Source organism: Phasianus colchicus, chromosome 16 (genome assembly GCF_987193195.1).
Source record: "Phasianus colchicus chromosome 16, bPhaCol1.hap1.1, whole genome shotgun sequence".
NCBI lineage: Eukaryota > Metazoa > Chordata > Aves > Galliformes > Phasianidae > Phasianus > Phasianus colchicus.
The window spans coordinates 16,146,590-16,167,330 of NC_143451.1; the positions used below are offsets into that span (position 1 = coordinate 16,146,590).

Below are 20,741 nucleotides of genomic sequence, written 5' to 3' on the forward strand. Positions count from 1 at the left end.
AAGATCCTCACTTATATTAAATACTGGAACCATTGTGGCAGAGTGAGAAAAAAAGGTGTATTGTTCTTTCATGAATATGAAATTGTAATAATCTATCAGAGTAACAGATATTCCAAAAATAATAATGAAAGACAACTTCAGCATACTCATTGTAGCACCTTGCATTCAGGATTTCCTAAGATAAGTCACTGACAGAGGTTCTCCCGTTCAGGTTTAGATGTAAAACTTAATCGAAAGTGCCTCTCTCCTCTGAGGTGATGTGACCTTCCAACTAAAACTACACAAGTATTTTATTTGTCAGATGTTCAAAAGGAAGGGAAAAAGCACTTACAATATTAAGGCAAATACTAGGGTGTTTTTTATTTTTTCTCTAGGAGAATTCTAAGTGGTGCCAGATTTCAACATTGCTGTTAATTAGCTGTGCATTTAACCCTGGGTGTTGTGTGAAAAGCCTGCGAGTGAGCAGATTTGGGATCTGTAAGGAAGAAAAGTCTTTTTTTAATGGAAATATATTACCATGTGTTAATATGATGTTAATATGATAGAATCTTAGAATCACAGAATTGCTTGAGTTGGAAGGGACCCCAAGAATCATCAAGTTCCAACCCCTGCCACAGGTAGCACCACCAACCTCCATATGTGGTACTGGACCAGGCTGCCCAGGGCCCCATCCAACCTGGCCTTCCTTGAACTCTCCAAGGATGGAGCATCCTCAGTCTCTCTGAGCAGCCTGTTCCAGCACCTCATCTTCTGTGTAAAGAACTTCCCCAGTATCCAGTCTAAACCTTCCCTCCTTGAGCTTAAAACCATTCCCCCTTGGCCTATCACTGTCTACCCATGTAAAAAGTTGATTCCTCTCCTGTTTACAATCCCCTTTTAAATACTGTAAGGCTGCAATTAGGTCTTCTCGCTTCCTTCTATTCTCCAGGCTGGGCTTGTTCTGCCCAGCCCAACTCCCAAAGCCTATCTTTGTAGCAGAGGTGCTCCAGTCCTCTGACCATCTATCTTAGTGCCTTCTTCTGGACCCTCTCCAACAGCTCCACATCCTTCCTGTGCTCCAGACCTGGGCCCCAGACCTGGACACAGTACTGCAGATGGGGCCTCATGAGGGCAGAGTGGAGGGAGACAATCACCTCCCTGTTGGCCACCCCTCTTCTGATTGAGCCCAGGATACCATTGGCCTTCCAAGCTGTAAGTGCACACTGCTGGCTCATGTTAAGTTTTTCATCCACCAGGACCCCCAGGTCCTTCTCTGCAGCGCTGCTCTCAAGGAGTTCTTCTCCTAGTCTGTATATATAGCTGGGTTTACTCCAACCCAAATGCAAAATCTTGCACTTTGCTATATAGAACCTCATTAGGTTCACATGGGCCCACTTTCTGAGTTTGTTGAGGTCCTTCTGATTGGCAATATAATATAGGTTCTGAAAATATCTTAGCATTTTTTAGTTTGGTTTGTTTTTAATCAAAATTATATTTTAAATCCACTCCACTTAAATATATTTCTTTATATCCTCATGCATAGAAAGTGTATGTTACTTCAAACTCAGGAAGACCTAATGTTTCCACCAGGAGTGGAGAGAAGGCACTATTTTCAGTCTCTGTATTTGGGTGAAATTTATCAGGAAATAATGCTTAAAATTTTATAGTGTAGCTGGGTTGCATATTCAGTGTTCAGACTTCAAGCTACAGTAAGTTCATTACAATAGCTTATCTTCTGTATTAGTGTTTACAAAGAGAGACAGTCTCTCAACATACCGGTATCCCAATGGCGATGACCTATCTGACCTCTGCTTCGTCATAGGAGTGGGCATTAGAAATTACTTTCTGCCCAGAAGTAGACACAGATGGAATCAATTAATTACTGCTTGCCTGCTCTGACAGTGATCATCAACACAATGTAGCTAAGCAATACTAATCTCTAGAAACCATCTGGAACCATTAAGACGAACTATATCTCCTTGCCCAGGGGAGGCAAAAATTTTGGAAGCACTTGAGGCCCACAGCCTTTCTCAGAGTTGCATACTGTCACCAACTGACCAAAAAAAGGCAAGAACCAGAATGAAATCTCCAGCAGAACTTTCACCACCTATCCTTGTTATGATGAGCATAATGGGATTTTTGTGGCAGTGTGTCACTATTTAACTTAGTTGTAGATGAAAACAAACAGTGATTTTGAAAGTAATAACAACTCCAGGATCAGCAGAAGCAGCAAAGAATTGGCTAAAACCTAGGTGTGATCCTGGGTGGATAAGAGGACCAAAAATGTGTTGAAGATCACCAGATGGTGATCTGTGAAAGCTGTTTTTTTACTCCAGCTTTGACTTGTAGATGTGATTTAGTATTGCATTTTCTGATTAAATCCCAGAGTTTCTTAAGATCCAGACTGGATTTCATATGGCAGAGACTGTAGCCATGATCCGATCTAAATCCTGGCATCCTCCTCCAAATGAGAGGAATGCATGTCTGTTCAAGTCTACTCAATCCCAGTCTTACTGCACTACTTTGAAGGGTTTTAGCTTATAGTAGCCCAGTTTTAATTTTTTTCCTTCCTCTCATGTGTTCCCATCACGGTAACTTACCTTCTCTAAGTTCACACCTCTGTGTCAGGAGAGCTTGAAATAAAGTGGCAACATGATAATTTAGTACCTGTCTCAGCATCCTAGTTTTGATTTCTCCAGGTCCTGTGTCACTGGTATGGAAATGCCTAGGCTTAGTCAGGAACTGCATACTCTATATCAGTGTATCAACTGTGTACTCTGTATCAGTATATCAAGACAACAAGAACAAAAACTAATGAAGTTTTTCTTCACAGTACAGCTTTTGTATCCCTTTCAAACACTGTTTTAAAACATGAGGGGAGGTCTAGCAGTGCTATAGTATTTTTAAGGCATTTTTTCATGTACAGAGATTAGAGTAGGAGTAGTTTATGGGATCTACCTCAAAAGCATGCGGAAGTGCATTAGGATAACTTTGCAGCAAGGAGTTTAAACCTCCAGCTCCTTCTGGATTTACATATCTGCACCATGCATGTCAGGCCCTGATGCACTGACAGCAATTTTCTGTCTCTCAGAAGAGAAGGGGCAGGTGTAAGACCTGTTTTATTCCGTAGCTGCAAAATCGGATGAGTCTTTCTTAGCCAAAGATTTCTTGTTTAAGTCTACATTGAATTGGGTGCTTTAAACACGTGGATAACATAAAAAGTATGCATTGGAGTCAGGCCATTGGGCCCAAAGCAACCATGGAAAACTTAAAACTCCAGTTACTGTGTTTGAAATATGCAGCCCTGAAAAAAGGGAAAGACCCTTTTTCTTTATTTGTCTTTGAGAATTATAAACAGCAACAGAGATGTAGCAAAAGCAAGTGAACCCTTATGAACCCTATTTAGCTGATTCATTTCCTTTTCCTGGAAGCAGATAATGTGGCTTTATGAGGTACAATTCTGGCTGCTTGGTTTGTGGGTTAATGCTCAGTGTGCACTGTTGTTGCTGGTTTTTATTATTTGAAAAAATATGTGAAAAAGAGTAAGACCATTTAGAAAAGGAATGGAAAATACAGAAAATCATACAGGGGGAGGCAAAATCTCCCAGCTCAGGATTAGTTTTCATTTATTTCATTGTAAATGCGGTGTCATTTAAAAAGAAAAATTAAAAGGCTTGATGTTTTATTTTAAAATATTTAAAAGAGAAAGAGTGTGTGTGTAAACCAGGAACTTGCCATAGCAGATAATGTGCATGGAGTGCCTAGCTCCTGGCTGGAGCTGGTCCTCAGCTGGCAAGTTCACACTGCCAGCAGTGAAGGTTTTTAGCTCCTTCTTAACCTGCCTTTAGGAATTACTCATGCACACACCTTATGATGATTAGTATAAGCAAAAGCTCTTACAGTACCTACTTGTCTTTTTCACACTGAATTTGAGCTCAATGGGACTTCTGCCCAAAGGAGGTAAGGCTGCTCTTATAGATTAAGCACAGGTACTGGCTGCCACCTCTTTTTAAATTGTAAGCTCATCTCTTTGATGTTTAGAAGTTCAAAGAAAATGTTGCAGTGAATGGAAGTCAGGAAGGAGAGAATATCATTCATTTCAGGACCCAGTTGGTTTTCAGACTGCTTCTTGCTCTTACCCTACACACGATTCTGTTTTCTTCTTTATGTATTATCATTAAACCTATATTGGCTTAAAGGTCTTAAATGGAAAATGTATTGTCATCTCTTAAACTGGACTCCTAATTTGGAGCTGATGTTATCCTGTGTTTCCATGTAATTGATAAATGAGTATCAAAATTCCTTTTCTTTTAATCAAGATATGTAGAGGCAATGACTGTTTTTAAAGACAACAGTAGTGAACTGTTTGCTCATAATTACAATTATGGTTGTCAGAGGTATACAGCCTCTGCTGTCTCTCCTGTTAAAACTATTACTTCAAATTTATAATCTTCTATATATTTCTTTGAGAACTCTCTAAATCTCTTTGAAAAAAAAAGATATTTAATGCTGATAAGACTTCAAACTACTTGCAAATCTAATGCAGCATTGCATTATCTCTTTTTTGTCTCTGTTTTGCTGATTGGAAAGCAAACAAATTGGAAAGAGTTATTTTTCCCCTAATGTCATGGAGAGATCCGCAAAATTGCCTGAACAAATGAACCAGTAACCTCAACCTGTATGTTTACAAGAAAACAATATGAAAAGAAAAATTACTGTGTGTGTATGCAGAAACAGAGGAAAAGATTTTTTTGCTGGTTACTATTTGTGACATTTTTGAATAGCTAATAATCAGAGATCAAAAGGAAAAATGTTGCCTCACAAATAAAAGCAATTTAAATGCTAAATCCTAATCGGAAAAAAATTGTGCCCTCCAGACTGGATGGCTGACCTTCAGAAAGCCATGGTGCAGTAAACAGACAGGAGGAGAGCAGGGACTGGAGCAGGTTGGAGGAAACAAGCTTAACATAGTCGTCATGTCTCTGATTTCTTGTGATTGCCAGCCCCAGAGGGTAGTGGAAGCTATGTAATTCCCTTGTGTTCGCAATGTAGCAGCACGAGCTGATCCAAAATGGAAGATGAAATGATGTGCTGTCCTCAAGTCTGAATAATTTGACCCAACATGCATTGGTTGGTATCTGCCTGAAACTCCTTTTTACTTAAGTGTGAATCTTTCACATTCTCAAACAGTAACAGTAAATTAAATGGAGCCTCTGTCTAAGCTGCAGCGTAGCACACAGTTGCCCAGTTTGTACAGTCTCTGATACAGCAGTGCTGTCCCATGGATCTGGACATGTTTAGGTAATAGCATAGGTGACAAAATGTTTTCTGAAAGCAGCTTGGTTGGGGCCACCCCATTTGAGATATGAAAACAGCTCTGTGGCTACGTGCCCTGCCATACCATTTGATGTCAAAACAGCTTACTAGTGTAGCCATAGGTTTATGGGACTTGTCAGCACTTAAAAGTCTTGACTTCCTTAGTTGCTGGTTTTCTCTGCATTGTTCTGCCTCACTTTCTCTACCATTTCAAGCCACACTGGAGTTCTGTTTCTCAGTTACTGGATCATAAAATGTGTTTTAGAAACTTGAACTCAGTTCTGTTGATCTCTTTGTGAGAAGTTATGCTACACTTTGCAGGCAGTTGCAGGCAGGGTGATGCTTGCTGCTCCAAGGTTTGTCCAGGGAGAGTACAAAGAGCACAATATATCTGGGACATAACTTCAAGTCTTAAAGTCCTAGAGAGCAAGGACTGAAGCCTTTATTCAATGCCCAGGAGCATTATAAAAGAAAAGTTTATTCCTAAGCCAAAAAATGGGCTGCAAGTCTAAGAGCTAAAGCACAGAAAGCATCTTCTGTGTGCACCAAGAAGTCCAATGCTTGACTCAGAATCTACCACAGGGAAAGACACCGGCAGAGCTGTATGCCTATAGCTTTATGTGTTGATAAGAAGAGAAAATGCCAGGGCATGTCATTTCTGTTAATTTAGGAGGGAAGTAAAACAAGTCCTATTTCTAGAATCACTTACTACAGTAATGTAGGAATGTCTTTTAAATGGACTGAACTGTAGCCACTCAATATTGTGCAAGAGGAATTATATCCTTTAATAAATCTGTTACAAATTGATTACTCCTAATTTAATTTTTAATTAAATTATTTATGCTTTTATTCAGTATTGAAAGAAGAAAGCTAAAAAATAGATTATATTAAAAAATTCAATTAAAATCAGCCGAGTGTGTAGTTCGGAATATTCTTGTTCTTGTTCTGAAGAAGTGGGATTTTAGTTGTTCTAATTGACAAATCCAAGAACTTTCCTAAATCTACATAAAGCTGTTTTCATTTATTGTCTATGAAAATAAACTTGCATTGATTCTTTGGTCTGAAAGCAGCAGATTAATATTTCATATTATATAATTTATATATATCATAATTTGGACTGAGAAACTTTAATCAGTCTGCTTGAAATCATATTCTAGCATGTCTCAAATTTGATTGAATTTGCTTTTCTTTTTAATGCTGATATGAAAAAATAGTTACATTTGCTAAACAATACATCTGAGTCCCCCAGTCATGGACATACTTTATAAAAGGAAGAAAATCTGTGGGTGGGTACTTTATTTTCTTTTTAATCTGCTATGCTCATTTCCTCCCAAAGGCATGCACATGGTAAGAGCAGTGCCCGAAGGGCAGATGAAACTTCACTTTTACCAGCAGATCTGGCTTGCAATCCCACCTGAATTATCCTCAACTGAACTTTGAAAAGCTATGCAGTAATTTGTCTACCAACTCATGCTGTTGGGTGATAACATAATGCTGTACCTATTAGATTCAGAAGGAGATACTAGCAGACCTTCTAGTGCTAAATAGCAGTGCATATATAGAAGTAGCTATAATCCTAAAATATAGATGATAGAAGGGTGTTGGAAACATTAAACTGAAAGAGGTCAAATCCTATACCAGTAATGTTGATCAATATCAAATTATGACTGTTCAGTAAGAGCTGAGGCTCCCACAAGTTGTGTATTTGTCTTCCCTTACAAATGGGCAAAAAGTTGTGAGCATGAGCAAAGCCCCAAGGGGTAAATATTCCAGATGTCGTGCTTTAGCCATTGGAATCACTGATGATGAACTGTGCCTGACTATAGAAAACCACACAATGAAAGCTGTCTGCAAATTTTGAAACATTTAGCTCGAAATAATGAATTCAAATGGGACACTGACTGAAAACTGCAGAAAGCTCACTGCATATATGTTCACAGAATCACAAAATCACCAAGGTTGGAAAAGACCTTCAAGATCATCCAGTTCAACCATCCACCCATCACCAATAGTACTCACTACACCATGTCCCTCCCCTCAGCACAACATCCAAATGTTCCTTGAACACTTCCAGGGTCGGTGACTCCTCCACCTCCCTGGGCAGCCCATGCCAGCACCTGACCACTCTTTCAGAAAAGCAGTATTTCCTAACATCCAGCCTGAATCTCACCTGGTGCAGCTGGAAGCCATTCCCTCTAGTTCTATCACTGTTACACGAGAGAAGAGGCCAACCCCCAGCTCACTACAACCTCCCTTCAGGTAGTTATAGAGAGCAGAGGTCTCCCCTGAGCCTCCTCTCCTCCAGACTGAACAATCCCAGCTCCCTCAGCCGCTCCTCGCAAGGCCTGTATGTATGTTATGAATAAGGTGATTAAATACTTACTAATTTTACAGTATGTCAACTGTATGCATCCTGCACTGGAAACATGCCTCCTTCAATTTTTCTTTTGTAGTAAATTTCTGTCACAAATCATTTTATTCAGCATTTAAACTACTGCTCAGGATTTTCACCCTAAGACAATTAGTTGAACTTGAAAATATTTGTCACCTTTAATCTTTGTATAACATTGTACAGAACATTCATGTTTCTCATTTTTGTACTACCATTCAAAATGGCAAGTTTTTATTTTTATTTGTGAAGAATTTTGTTTATCTAACTACCTGACAGCTGTACACTCCAGAAGAAAAAGATTTTTTTGTGTGTTTTTGTATGTTATGCAATGGGATGGCTGATGTGCACCAGAACAGCTTTTCAAGTCCTGTACTCTCTCCTCTCAAGTTCTTTTTACAGTGTTATTTTCCACCCCACCTAGCTTTGTTCTCTTGGTCTTCCACCTTCTAAATTTGAAGCATCCTCACCCTGATGTGACCAGTTCACAAACGGCAGTAACTAGATTCACCTCTGTTGTCAGGTGTCCTGATTTAAAAAAAAAAAATTGTAAATTATTAAATCTATGTTGCATTAACTATGCTTGTCACAGGTTTTTTTTTTCCTATTCTTGTTTTAATAGCAGCTTAAACTCAGTTCTGGTGAAAATTTAATACTATAGGGAAGCAGGCTTGATATTTTTCATCAGATTGCAGTTAAATTACATTTTTATCCGGAACTAGTATACATGAGTTATTTCTTTAAAAACAAGGATTATGCTGTTTGCAGACCTGAAGAACACATGAAGGATCACTTAAGGAGACATCCATACAGCACTTCAGCAAACTAAATAAGCCACACTTGTCTTCTGACTTGCAGATGCAGATACTCATTTGAAAATAAACTTCTGGGCATTGATGCAGACAGACAGCACTTCAGAACAGATGCTGCACATAGAAAAAAATCAAAATAACCTGTTCAAGTACAGTATTACTTTTGTTTACATGGTTTTGAATTTACGTAGAAGAGTCAATAATATGCAATTATGCAAAGTTTTCTAGTGGAATGGACAGCATAATTCTAGAAAAGTCTTCCTGTGGAGACCACCTGACTTTTCACTAGGTATGAAGAATTCACTTGTACCACTGAGCACATCTGAATCATCGTTCTTTAAATGCTCGGTGGCTGGACAGTTCCACTGCTTTATATGTTAACGTCCACGTGGAGATTTTAGAACTCCTATACCACTGTTTCCCTGGAGATGCTGAAAAATATCATCTAAGCAGGAAAAAAGTAATTATACCATCCAAGATTTTCAGATCTCTGGCAATCAAGTAGGAGATGTCACACAGTAAGTCTAATGATGGTAAAATAAAAACAGGGGCATGAACAGAAGTTGCACCGTGAGTTCAGCATATTGTAAGAGCCTTGGACACGCTATGCAGTGCCTCCATCTCTGCCTTTCACCTGAGATTTCCAGGAGGACTACCTGCATGCCTAAAGCGTGATGCATCATTCATTGCAGGGAGCTGGGGGAGTGGATGCCCCTCATTTGGACACCGTATCATGCAGTGACTTGAATGAGTTAAACTTCACTGTAAAGCCACCAAAAACACATAACTGAGAAGTACTGAGGGTTAGTCACACTGTGCGGGTGAAGTGCGTGTTACAAATATGTGGCCTCCCTGCAAGCACTGAGCCCTGGAGAAGTTCAACTTTGACCCATAGTGTGGAGATAAAGCTCATTTTGTATGGGAAGTTATTTTTGGTCTAGGTTCACAGTGCAAGTACACCTGTTATGTAAAATGGATGCCTAGGTAAAAGGACTCAAAATTTCTAGTAATCCAAATATCAGTCTGCTGTCAGTCAGTGACTTAAACTTGGATAACCTCAGAAAGCTTAACAGAAATACTGTCTCAGAATTGAACACCAGCAATTATTAAGGACAGAAACAAGATCTGCTCCATAGCATGCAAAATCAGAAATATGCTAGTGCTTTTGACAAATGAAGTTTCAGATTTCCAGCAGTTTAAAATTATTAGGATAAAAAGTCATCTTTTTACCCTTGCCTCCCATTCCAGACCTGTGACAGCACTGAATATTCAACATGTTTGTATCAGAAAATTAGTGGTTATGAAAAACATTATTGATCAGCTGGCATGTAATTAATCAATTGTTTTGTTTTGTTTTGTTCTTCTTTAAATTATAGATGTAAACTCTTGAAAATAGGTTTTAGGCAAATAGATTTGGATGGAAAAGCAGCAGATTATAAATTCAGTTTTTTCCCAATACTTTTATTACTGTATACTCTTTGAACTCTACCTTGCATTACGTGCACCATTTTCCTACTGTAGTAATGATGAGAAAATAGCACACACACACACACACATATATGTAACATATATATATGTTCATATGTATATATGTTAAAGTTTTAAAGTTTTTTTTTTCCTTTTTCATTTCTCCCTGTTTTGCCTTCTGCCATAAATGCCAGTGAATAAGATTGTTAGGATTAGTACTTTTTTTTTTTCACTTTGTATTGTGCTTTATAGTGGAAATTGAATAGAGGTAAGATATGCGAAATATGTACAACAGCAAAACAAACTTGACATTTATGAGTCCAACTACACTAAAAATTCTGAAGATTATTTGTTAATTATTGTCTGCTAATAGCAGCTGAAACAAAATCAGGCAAGACCAAGAGTACAAAAGGAAGATCTGTCTGTAAAGTTGAATTCCCTGAGCAAACAGGCAGATCTGTTTTTCAGGTGAAAAGTTGCTGTACAATTGTTCTAGCTTACAGAGAGATGCTGTTTCATAATATCTAAAATACATAAGTCACATTCTGCTCTTGGCTTTTGGGACAAGAAGTACAATTATAGCAAGCAGTTTAGCAAGGCTGCATCACAGACTTTGCAGGATTGATAGCGGCTGGCCCAAATTAGAGAAATCCACAACAAGCTCTGCTTTACATCACAGAAACCAACACAGAGCTCCCTCCTCCAGAACAGAAGTCTGAAGAGCTGACAGTCACCTTACCCTGCTGTTTGTCACAGACAGTGAGGGTGCGGACCGTATTCCTTCATAGGACCATTACCAGTAGTGCCCTGCCTGGTTTGTGCTCACAGGACATTTCATTTCAAATTAAGCAGCATAGATTTTAATGTTCAACTTCAAAGGTGTTTGTAGAGTATAAACATTAATACATTCATTAATGGAAATCATAGTATAGTGCAAACACAATTAGTTTAAAGCCAGTTTATATTTAATGACATAGCAGTTATCAAAGCTCAATTACTCTAATTAGAATTTTATTCAGTTAAGGCAAAGAAAGTGTTTGCTCAGCACTCTGTTGGATGAATCCCAAAGACAAACGGTGGTGTACGTTGTGTTTAGTAACTGAGTTTCTTATTTATACTTCCTCAGAAAAGAAATGAGATGCTATTTATCTGCATTTAATAAAGTACCTCAATAATTTTTGCACAGTAGCAGCAAAACAACTCCATTATAGCAGTTTGTGAAATTAACTGACTCATGACTATCTCTTGAACTTGGTGACATGCTTCTTCCGTCCCTCTTCAGTCTTTGAGATGTTTCTTACTACAAACTGGCTTATAGTTTATTCCCATATTTGAAACCACAGACTTGTAGTGCCAGAATTTCTGTTGAAAACTTAGTATGCATTTTTGTAATAATTTATTCAGTATCAGACTTTTTTTTTATACTGAATACAAGAGGGCACCATTTATTGTAATAAAATTCATGATCAGCGTTGCCACGGTCCTTGGTGAGGTTATGGAGCAAGTCTCTGTAAAAGCCATTTCTGAACACATGAAAGACAAGAAAGTGATTGTGAGCAGCCAGCAGGAATTTCAAATGGACAAGTGATGCCTGACCAGCCTCACTGTTCTCCTTGATATACTGTGCTGTAGAAAAGAGAGAGACAGTGGATGTTGTATAGTTTGATTTTTATAACAGCCTTTGGCCCAGTCTACTATGGTCTCCTCATCACCAAATTAGTAAGCAGATAAGGTGGGTGAATGTCATGAACAACTGCCTGAACTGCCCATGGTATGAAGCACACCTGCTGCAAGTTTCTGACTCACACTGGGCTGAAGAGAATGTTCATTGTGCTGGAGGGCACGGCTGCTACTCGGGGCACCTTGGGCAGGCTGAGAAAATGGGCTCAGCAAAACTCCATGAAGTTCTACAAGAGAAAGTGAGAGTTCATACATACACTAAGGGCTCCCATGCATCAGTGCAAGCAGTAAGCGTGCTGATGTGCAGAAAAGTGGTTAAATACTCCAGCAGGTTTCCCAATGGAGTTACAGAATTCACTGAACTATCCAAGACTTAGTTGGATGTGGCCCTGCACAACCTCATCTATTTAGACCTAGTTTGAGCACAGGGTTGGAATGGACATCTCTGAACTTCCCTTACATCCTAGATTTTGATTCTCAGTATTGTTTAATAGTAGTGCACTGTGTGTGCATGAAAGTTTGAAGAATACAGCATTTTTTTAAGTTGTATTAACTTATATAATTATTATGCACAATTATTATGCAAGATAGCTACTGCATTGTCATTTTACCTTTTTTCTATGAATTAGAAAATTCTTCCCACTCTGAAAAGGACTATTTCATTGACTTCAGCTCCAGACTAGAATTTCTGTTTCTCACTGAAATACAGATCAGTATATTTCTGTGCCTCTTCTAGGAGACACAGTGACACACAAACATTATTTGTTCATATAGCTGTATCTTAGGTCCAGCCTAGGACAGTTGTGGGTTTTTTTCCCTTGTGAAAGGATAACGGATTTAAAGTTAATTACAGTTGGCAAACAGAAGTCCTGTGGAATCTTCTGGCAGCCAGGGTTACAGATTCATGGGAATATGCTGACCACACACCTACTTTCTCATCTCCAGCTGCAGTAGCACAGCCACTTAGAGCACTGGGACAGTATGTGACACTGTGCCCACGAACCCACATATTCAAGGAAGAAATAATAAAAGACTTTAAATTACTGAACCATGAGAAAGGGAGCTGACTAACAGGATTACACGCTAAACATTACTGGAACCTAGGAAATCAGTGATAAAACTTTACGAATTGAGTCAAGCTTTCTGACTTTTTCCTCTAAGTCATTCGGTCATCTGTCTGTCTTCTATGGCGCCTACTGTACAAAACTGTTAAACTCTTACATGACGCTTAAAGATCTCGGTCTGTTCAGCTAGTTGATGTGCCTGGATTGCAGTGCTGTGTATTTATCAGTAGTATTTTCTGCAACAAGGACAATCCATGGAAAAGAGAGAGTTGGAGATGGATTGTCTTTAGTAAGAAGATCAAGAACACCTCAAATGATAAAGCCTTGTATTCACAGTTCTAGGAAGAGTTCTAGCTTTTCAAAAGGGAGTGCAGAAGCACAGTGGCAGTGATTAGCTATCTGTAATGCCTTTTTCCTTTTTTTCTTCTTTTTGTCTCAGCAATCTCTAGTACTCTAGCATGGTGACACTGTCCTGGCACAACCCAAAAAGCATGCTTTCTTCAGTCTTACATCAGGACAATTTTCTCATGGATTAGTCTGAGTCTTAAAGAGCATTTCAATGTCAGGCTGGTCCTGACAGACAAATTATAATGTAATTTTCAAGTGCCGTATCCTTACTCTACTCTACAGTTTGAAAATTCTCATGTTGTGATCATGGGTGTGTAACTTCTCTGAAATCTAATTAATCTTTGAATCCTAAGTGGGATTTACATATATTTATGTATACACATTATAGTACAATATTTAGTGATGTTATTTTTTATAGAACTAATACAAATAGTAACATCAAGTAACTACATATATATACAAAGCATCAAATATTCAAGAACTTTTCAAGGCAAGGAGTTTTTGATTCTGAAGGATAATTATACTTGACTTCATTTCAAGGTCAATATTCCTATTCCCAATCTTATTGTCAGTGTTGGTGGCAAAAGATCTTAATTGCAGGCAGCTTTCCAGACAGCACATGCAGCAGGTTTATAATTCTGTTTTTGTCATAGTACTTCATCTTGTAGTCTGACAATGTGCAGAACAAAGGAAGAGGTCTTCAGCTCTCTAGGTCTTGAATTAGTCTGGTTCCTGGCAGAAGTTATGAATGGCTTACTGGGCTTTCTCTAATCCATCAGATGATTCTAAGTGAAAGTCCTGCTGTAAATCTTTTCCATTAATTAAAATTTATATTCTTTTGAAATTTGCTGTTAGAACAGCTGCACGGAAAGAAGGTACTCTCTGATTGGTGTGTTCCATGGCGACAGTTGTGATGCTATGAATGGTGTTATAACAGAAGTTCAGAAGTTACACACGTCTATAAAAATGTCATTAGAAATGTTTGACAGAAAAAAAGAAAGAAAAAAAAGGACAGAAAAAGGGAAACGGAGCCTTTTGTTTTTATTCAGATAGAATTGTTATAGAAAAGCTGGATATATATGCTTTGTGCAGTGTGGTCACTGTAACCACTCAGTTCCTTTGAGGGTTGCCTTGCTGCTGAAAAAAAAAGGGAGATAAAAAGGACAAAAAAACAGACGTACATCTTTAAAGAACTGTGTTTGCATCTTATACAGTGTAAAAAGTTCTTTTTGTCCAGAGGCTCCACGGCAAGGGGAACATCTGCATATTTTCACTGTGCTCTGTGAAAACTTCTGATGGCAAAGTGTCACCCTGGAGAATAGATCCCTCTGCCCCTGGCAGGGCTTGCATTACCATTGCTGGTACTCTGCTGGTCATAAATGAAAATGATTGTGAAAGAAACACCACATTGTTTCCCATTCTTCCTTTTATGCTTTTTGGAATGATACCTCACTTCTGTTGACAATTCGATGAAGGTTAATGGTTTTCAGTTAGAAAACACAAGCTTGGTTTAGATTTTATAACCCTGCCTCTCCCACACCTCCCTCACAGAGCTTCTTAGAGACTCAGGAACACCTCATCACAGGAGACAATTTATGCACATACAAAGAATTATTTGTATGGAAAGATTTCTAAGACAACATCAGAAAATTGAGAAAAATGCCAGCACAAGCCTCACATTTCTCTTGTTTGTTCCTCATGTTGTTGAGGAAATAAACCATTTTATTCAAGGCATGGAATTGAAACAGTTATTTAAAATTCCTGCAAGGGCAAGCAGGCATACTATTTTGTTTGGCTATGACTGAAATAGTCATCATATTACTAAAACAGTGAAGGATTAAATTTTTATTAATTGTTTTAAGCTGACAAAGAGAAAAGATGAACGCAAAATGAACTAGTCATATTAAAACCTTTGATTAGCTCTTCTAGGGTGAATTTCCTGATCTAGTATGTCTGTATACATATGTGATCGTACACAGGATTAATTCACAATTATTTTACCACTACGCAAGTTTGTTGGTACACTGAAATATGTGAATGGATTTCCTTGGTGTACTTCTGAGCAATTGGGAAATCAACAAGAAAGAAAATCAGTGGTCCTTAAAGGAATTAAAAGTCCTTAAGAAAATAGCCATTAATTTAGGGGTGCCCACTTCCTGGCTCAGATCTGATTAGCAGGCTTATTTCTCTCATATTCCATTGTCAGAAGGACACAGAATTGTTGAAAACAAACCTTAGTCTACAGAAAATGAGTTGCCTGCAGCTGCAAGTGAAGGGATGCCAGAAAACAGTTTGCTCATAGCCCCATGTTGTAGCGATCTGTCCCAGTGTTTTCCAGCCCTGTTTTCTTAACTTTAGAAGTTAAGGGAAAGTCATCTGATTTAAACTACAGAAACAGTTTTTTTCTGTCATGTTAAAGTCCTAACAGCTCTTCAGAAGACAGCCATGAAGCAGCTATGCTGTTGTAATGGCTGGAAAGGAGGAAGTTGATACTCCTTAGTAATGAGGCAGGAAAAGATGAATGGGCAGGGGCTGAAATGAGCACACTGAGCCAGAGATATTGCTGAAGATGCCTGGTGACACCACAGCCCCACAGAACAGGAAGACACATCTCACCTGAACTACAGGCTCTCTGGGATGTGCCTGAAACATGTGGGTCACTGAGTTCTTAAGAAAAATGAGCCTGCTCCACAGCTTGTGTAGTTCTAATAGTTTTATCTTCATGTATTTTTGTATAAAGGGATGCTCAAAGGAGCTTCAGTGGATTGTTGTAATTGTAGTGTGTTGCATGGGAGAGCATGGTGTATGGCAAATACACCAGTCAGGTCTCGGTTCTCAGACAGCTGGAACTAAGTAGGAAAAAGCAACAGAAGTGCAGGATTTGCTAGAAGACAGTTTGCACCACACACTAAATTTTCATGTCAGAACAGTGCGAACTAGGTGATTATGAAGCCTTGTGAGGGCAGGGTGAGCAGCAGCAGCAGGGCCTGGCAGGTAGAGGCAGTACCGACATCAATACAGGAGTGATCCTGGAGATACTGTTCCTCCCTGTGCCATCACAGTATGACACTCTTCTTACATAAGAAAATAATTTGCACAGCTAATGATTCTGTCATGCCGTTAATAGAAGAGCAATAACAAACCTGTGGGTGTGCTACAGATGGAAGGCATACTGCCCCCTCATCATCCTCTATGCCACAAAAAGCTTAGTTCTGCTTAGCTCTGCAGAAAGAGCTTGAAGAAGCATCAGTGGTTCAGAATATGGGAAGGATGGCTTTCTTAACACAACATAAACATGGCCTTACACCAAAAGTTTTGCATTCTAGTTTAATTGCTCTCCTAATTTGACCTACTTCATACTGCACAGTTCGTTAGTATAGGCATCACTGGCACCTACTGAGTGGGGCACTTGCACCCATATGAAACAGCTGAAGTTCCCATATGAACTGTTGGCTATACGACGTGTTTACTTAAGGAAGAGCTCTGGACAGATATGTGGAAGTTTTGGGAGGAGACAGTCCTCCTGTGGCTTGTGTTAACTATTGCCATACATGCTATGGAATGGGACTACTTGTTTTCATCGTACTTCCCCCCCGTATCTTTGCCATCAACATTTCTCAGAGTGGCAATTCTCCTGAGCTTTCCAGAATCTATAGGTCACAAGTAGAACAGCATGTTCTCTGCAAATGTTAATGAGTTTACAAACTGCTGAGCATTATAATGATGAATTTGATCATCTTTCTCTACTGACTATACACAGTTTTGGCACTGCAATCTTTTTAGCTTTTATCTGTTCTCAAAGGGCCCAATCCCAAGTTGACTGAAGTCAAGGAAAACAGATGTATCAAGAATAGCAGCTTTCAATCAAACTAGAGACAGTCAGTGCTACTACTAAAACCATTCTTATAGTATGCATTTACAGCACTAAGAGTAGGGATGATGCTCGGGTCCCTCATTCCAACTATGTTAAAAGTGTTTTCCATCCTGAAAGTATGGAGGAGAAAAAAATAAATCCTGAATTAGATCAGTAATACCAGATGCACAAAGGGATCACATGTAGACACTGGAAGGAGGATTGGAAGACAGAAAAAAGATAGACCTGAACAGATCTAGACACCAGACAGAGAAAATACTAGAGAGTCAGAAACTGTCTCATGAAAAAAAACCACAAATACCACTTGCAGTTGTCTTATATGAAAAGAGACTTTCCATTAAGAATTATTTTAAATTGTATTGTTTTACTGAAGTATTAAGATTAAAAATAGCAATTAAAAAAAAAAAGATTGCTACTAGCTTTTGTTGACTCAGAAATCTGTAGCACTTTACACATAGCATTTAGAGCTTGTTCTTAAGGGCTGACCATAACTAAAGGAAAATCTGGAGAGTCTTTTGTTTACATCCTGGTTTACATCCTATTTTCTTCAGTCAAAATGTGCTGTACAGCAGCCTGAAGGAACGCCAGCCATCATGGCTCCTTGTGGGTTCCATGATTACCTGGGGTTACTGTTACAAGGACAACTATGACAATTTCCTGCTCCTGTTGTTCAAGGACTGCAATCTCTGGTGCTCACTTCAGTTCCCAAAAAATACTGTGCAGCTTTTGCTATTATGGGAACTTCTGGTAACTTACACCAAACTCTTGGCCCTCCTCTCACCCCAAGCCTTTTACTTCAGCAGGAATGGGACTGACATTGTTGTCTGTAGTCTATATAAGGTGTGCTGCCATGAGCTGAACCTTCCCTGGTCCAAGCAACTATGTACCACCAGAAGAACCATGGAGTACTGGCCCACAAAGGAAGATGAACCTCAAATGTGAACCAATCATCAATTTCTTACATTTTGTCTGTCTACACTGTAATGGGCAAATTGTAGGAAAGCACTGCAGCATATTGGATCACTGTAATGGAAAGGGCTTACCTTCAACCTGCTCAATCATTGGTTCACACCACGAAGGGGTGGATTTAGTGGAAGTGCTAAGTCATGGCCTGAGCCAGGTTTTATCAACATGGCTTTTGAAATGCATTATTTATGCAAGCAAAAAAATCACTGGACACCTCAAGTTAATGGTAATAAAAACTGTGCCATACCAAGCTACCACATATTCACTACCTGTTTGTGCTATGCCACATACATGAGATGTTTGCTATAGATAAACTAGCAGTATGTAGGAATCATCTTGATTTCTTTTTAAAAATTAACTAGAACTATGTGTCTTCTATTTCTAGTCTATGATTTATAAATTAGGGTAACTACTGAAAACTCTAAAGCATTAATTTGCTCTCAAGAAACATGCTATTAATCTCTTTGTATCAGTTTGTGAATGCTGTTAAAAGATCAGAGTTCTAGAATTATCAGAATAATTCTCAGAATACTTCAGGAAAAACATGGGTGTTGATCAGTCACGGAGATATTCAAGGAGTTAACGGATGGAATTCATGTGCATGTATTTGTCTATAGAATAAAAAAACAAAATAGCTTTGAAAGCGTAGTCCTGTCTCTTGTAATTCAGCCTTTAGTCTCACTGCTGAACTTCAGATATGTAGCAAGCAGAAGGGAGAATCAGGATTTCCTACTGTAGACTTCTGTCTAAGAAATAGATGGAACTACCAGCTTCTTACACGAGGCCCATTGAACATGGAGCAAACAACACTCTCTCCCTCCTTCACACTCACACTGTCTGTGAGTTTCCTCATATCATTACTTGAGCTATTAGCTTCAGAGAATAGCGTTAGTTGCATTCACATGAAAGCAGAATCTTCAATATACACTGTTTCCATGAGTATTTTCCCTTTTCCTATTAGTACTTAGGGATTAACAGAACTCTCAGGATTATCAGCATATTTTACTGGTTCTGGTTTGTATTAATGTATGATACCAAAGCAAGTAAAGATAAATGAAACAAGCATTCATCATCCAAGAAAAAAAGTCCCAGAAATACAACTCTCAGTACAGAAGGGTCAGTCAGCAGTTTGTCTTCACAGCCCACATACTGGTGACAGAAACTGCTGGGTAAAGTTATAGGACTTCTATTATAGATCACAGATCTATCTGCAAACTCGTTTATTCATGACTGTGAAGCCAGTTCATAAAGATGCAGCTCTCCTACATGCTGCGTTTTATAGCTTAGAGGTGATGGAAGCTGACCAATCTGAGCACCTTGCTGGTGGATCACTGTCTTGCCCATCTGCTTTTCCCTTCTCCCACAGCAAGGGAACTTTGGTACGCCACTGAGTCTAAATATGTTACACCCTAAATATGTTGTAACAGTGAGAGAGCTGAGGGCGCAGCGGCTCCCATTGCACTTGACAGCCCTACTACTCTTCGGCCTATCCCAGAATTCGCTCCCCAAAGTAATGATTCTACCCAAAATTCAATTTAACGTTCTAGTGTTTAAGAGACTTTTATTTTCATTCCTTAGGACCAAATGTGTTCATAAATTAAAAATTTGCTCATGAACACTCTCATCTCTGTTTTTAGCAAGCTTGTCCGCTTAAGAGAGCAGGTTACTGACACCATTAAGAACACTGGCAGGCTCGTTTCTTTCTAGAATATTTAATGCTCAAAGGATTAGAAATCTAGTGGTGGATAATTTAGGCTGCAGACGTACAAACTAGCCATTGCTGAACTGGTACTATGCCTGTATTTAAACAGGGGATCCAGATGTGAAAAGCTCTATTTTCTATTTAACAGATGCCTCTTGGTTGTTTCTCTTACTAATCATTTCTACAGATCTGATGTCCATACCAGTAGAAGGAATTCTTTGTTGCACTTGGTTTTTATGTGACTTTTGAGCTATCACTGCCAGGTGTACTAATTTATTCAGTATGATTTAATACATAGTCATTGTCTTTTTTCTTTAAATATTTCAGTACTCTCATTTGAAGTATGATGCATCCTAGAAAGCTTGTACATCTCCCATTCTCCTCCAGAAAGGAGATCCAAATTGGTACTGATTCTTAACTTTTTCAAAGTGTAATTTTTGCGGTGCGTGTTTTGTTTTTTTTTTTTAGTAACTGGGAATTGGATGGGAAGTGGGAAGCACTCCTCAGTCAGCAGTTCCCAGCCCAACATACTGCTACAGTGTTTGTGACCTCCAAAAATCCTTAAGGTTTTGATCAGCATTTCCTTATCCCTAGCGCTCTGTTGTTGCTGTTTTAAATTACATTTCAGTGTACCCAGAGTAGGTAATAATGTTAGCACAAGTGATATAATAGATTGTTAAAAGCATCCTTGGGTTATTAGATGGGAATACCTTGATTATATAACCAATGATAGTGTTTATTGTATTAAATTTCTGAAATTGTTGTAGTATTACACTGATACAAATTATACTATTACATCTCAAGCATATTTATCTAAAACACAGTGGATGCAATTCAAAGACTGTCAAAGACAATGAAAGACAATACCTGACTTTCAGTGCTTCTGAATCAAGATCAGTATGCTACTGTAAATTACATGTTATTTGCATTAATTCCTAAGATAAGAAGATACAAATTTTGTGACCCTTCTGTACCTGTAGCTCCAATCACTTCCACAATTATAAAATACCGTAAGTAATAGGCAAAAGATGATGTTGCTGCTGAAACACATTTGCCTGTTTCAGAATATGTAATGAGAAGTTAGTTCAGGGAGTTTTATGATAGTAACATGATAGTGCATAATATTAGAAAATGTATCTCTCAG

General features: G+C 38.6%; 1 protein-coding gene across 2 annotated transcripts in view; it reads right to left on the minus strand.

The window, feature by feature from the left end:
* The window catches only part of SHISA9 (shisa family member 9), a 157,674-nt gene that overhangs the window by 114,350 nt on the left and 22,583 nt on the right, over nucleotides 1-20,741 (minus strand). The gene's annotated exons all lie outside the window — the stretch shown is intronic.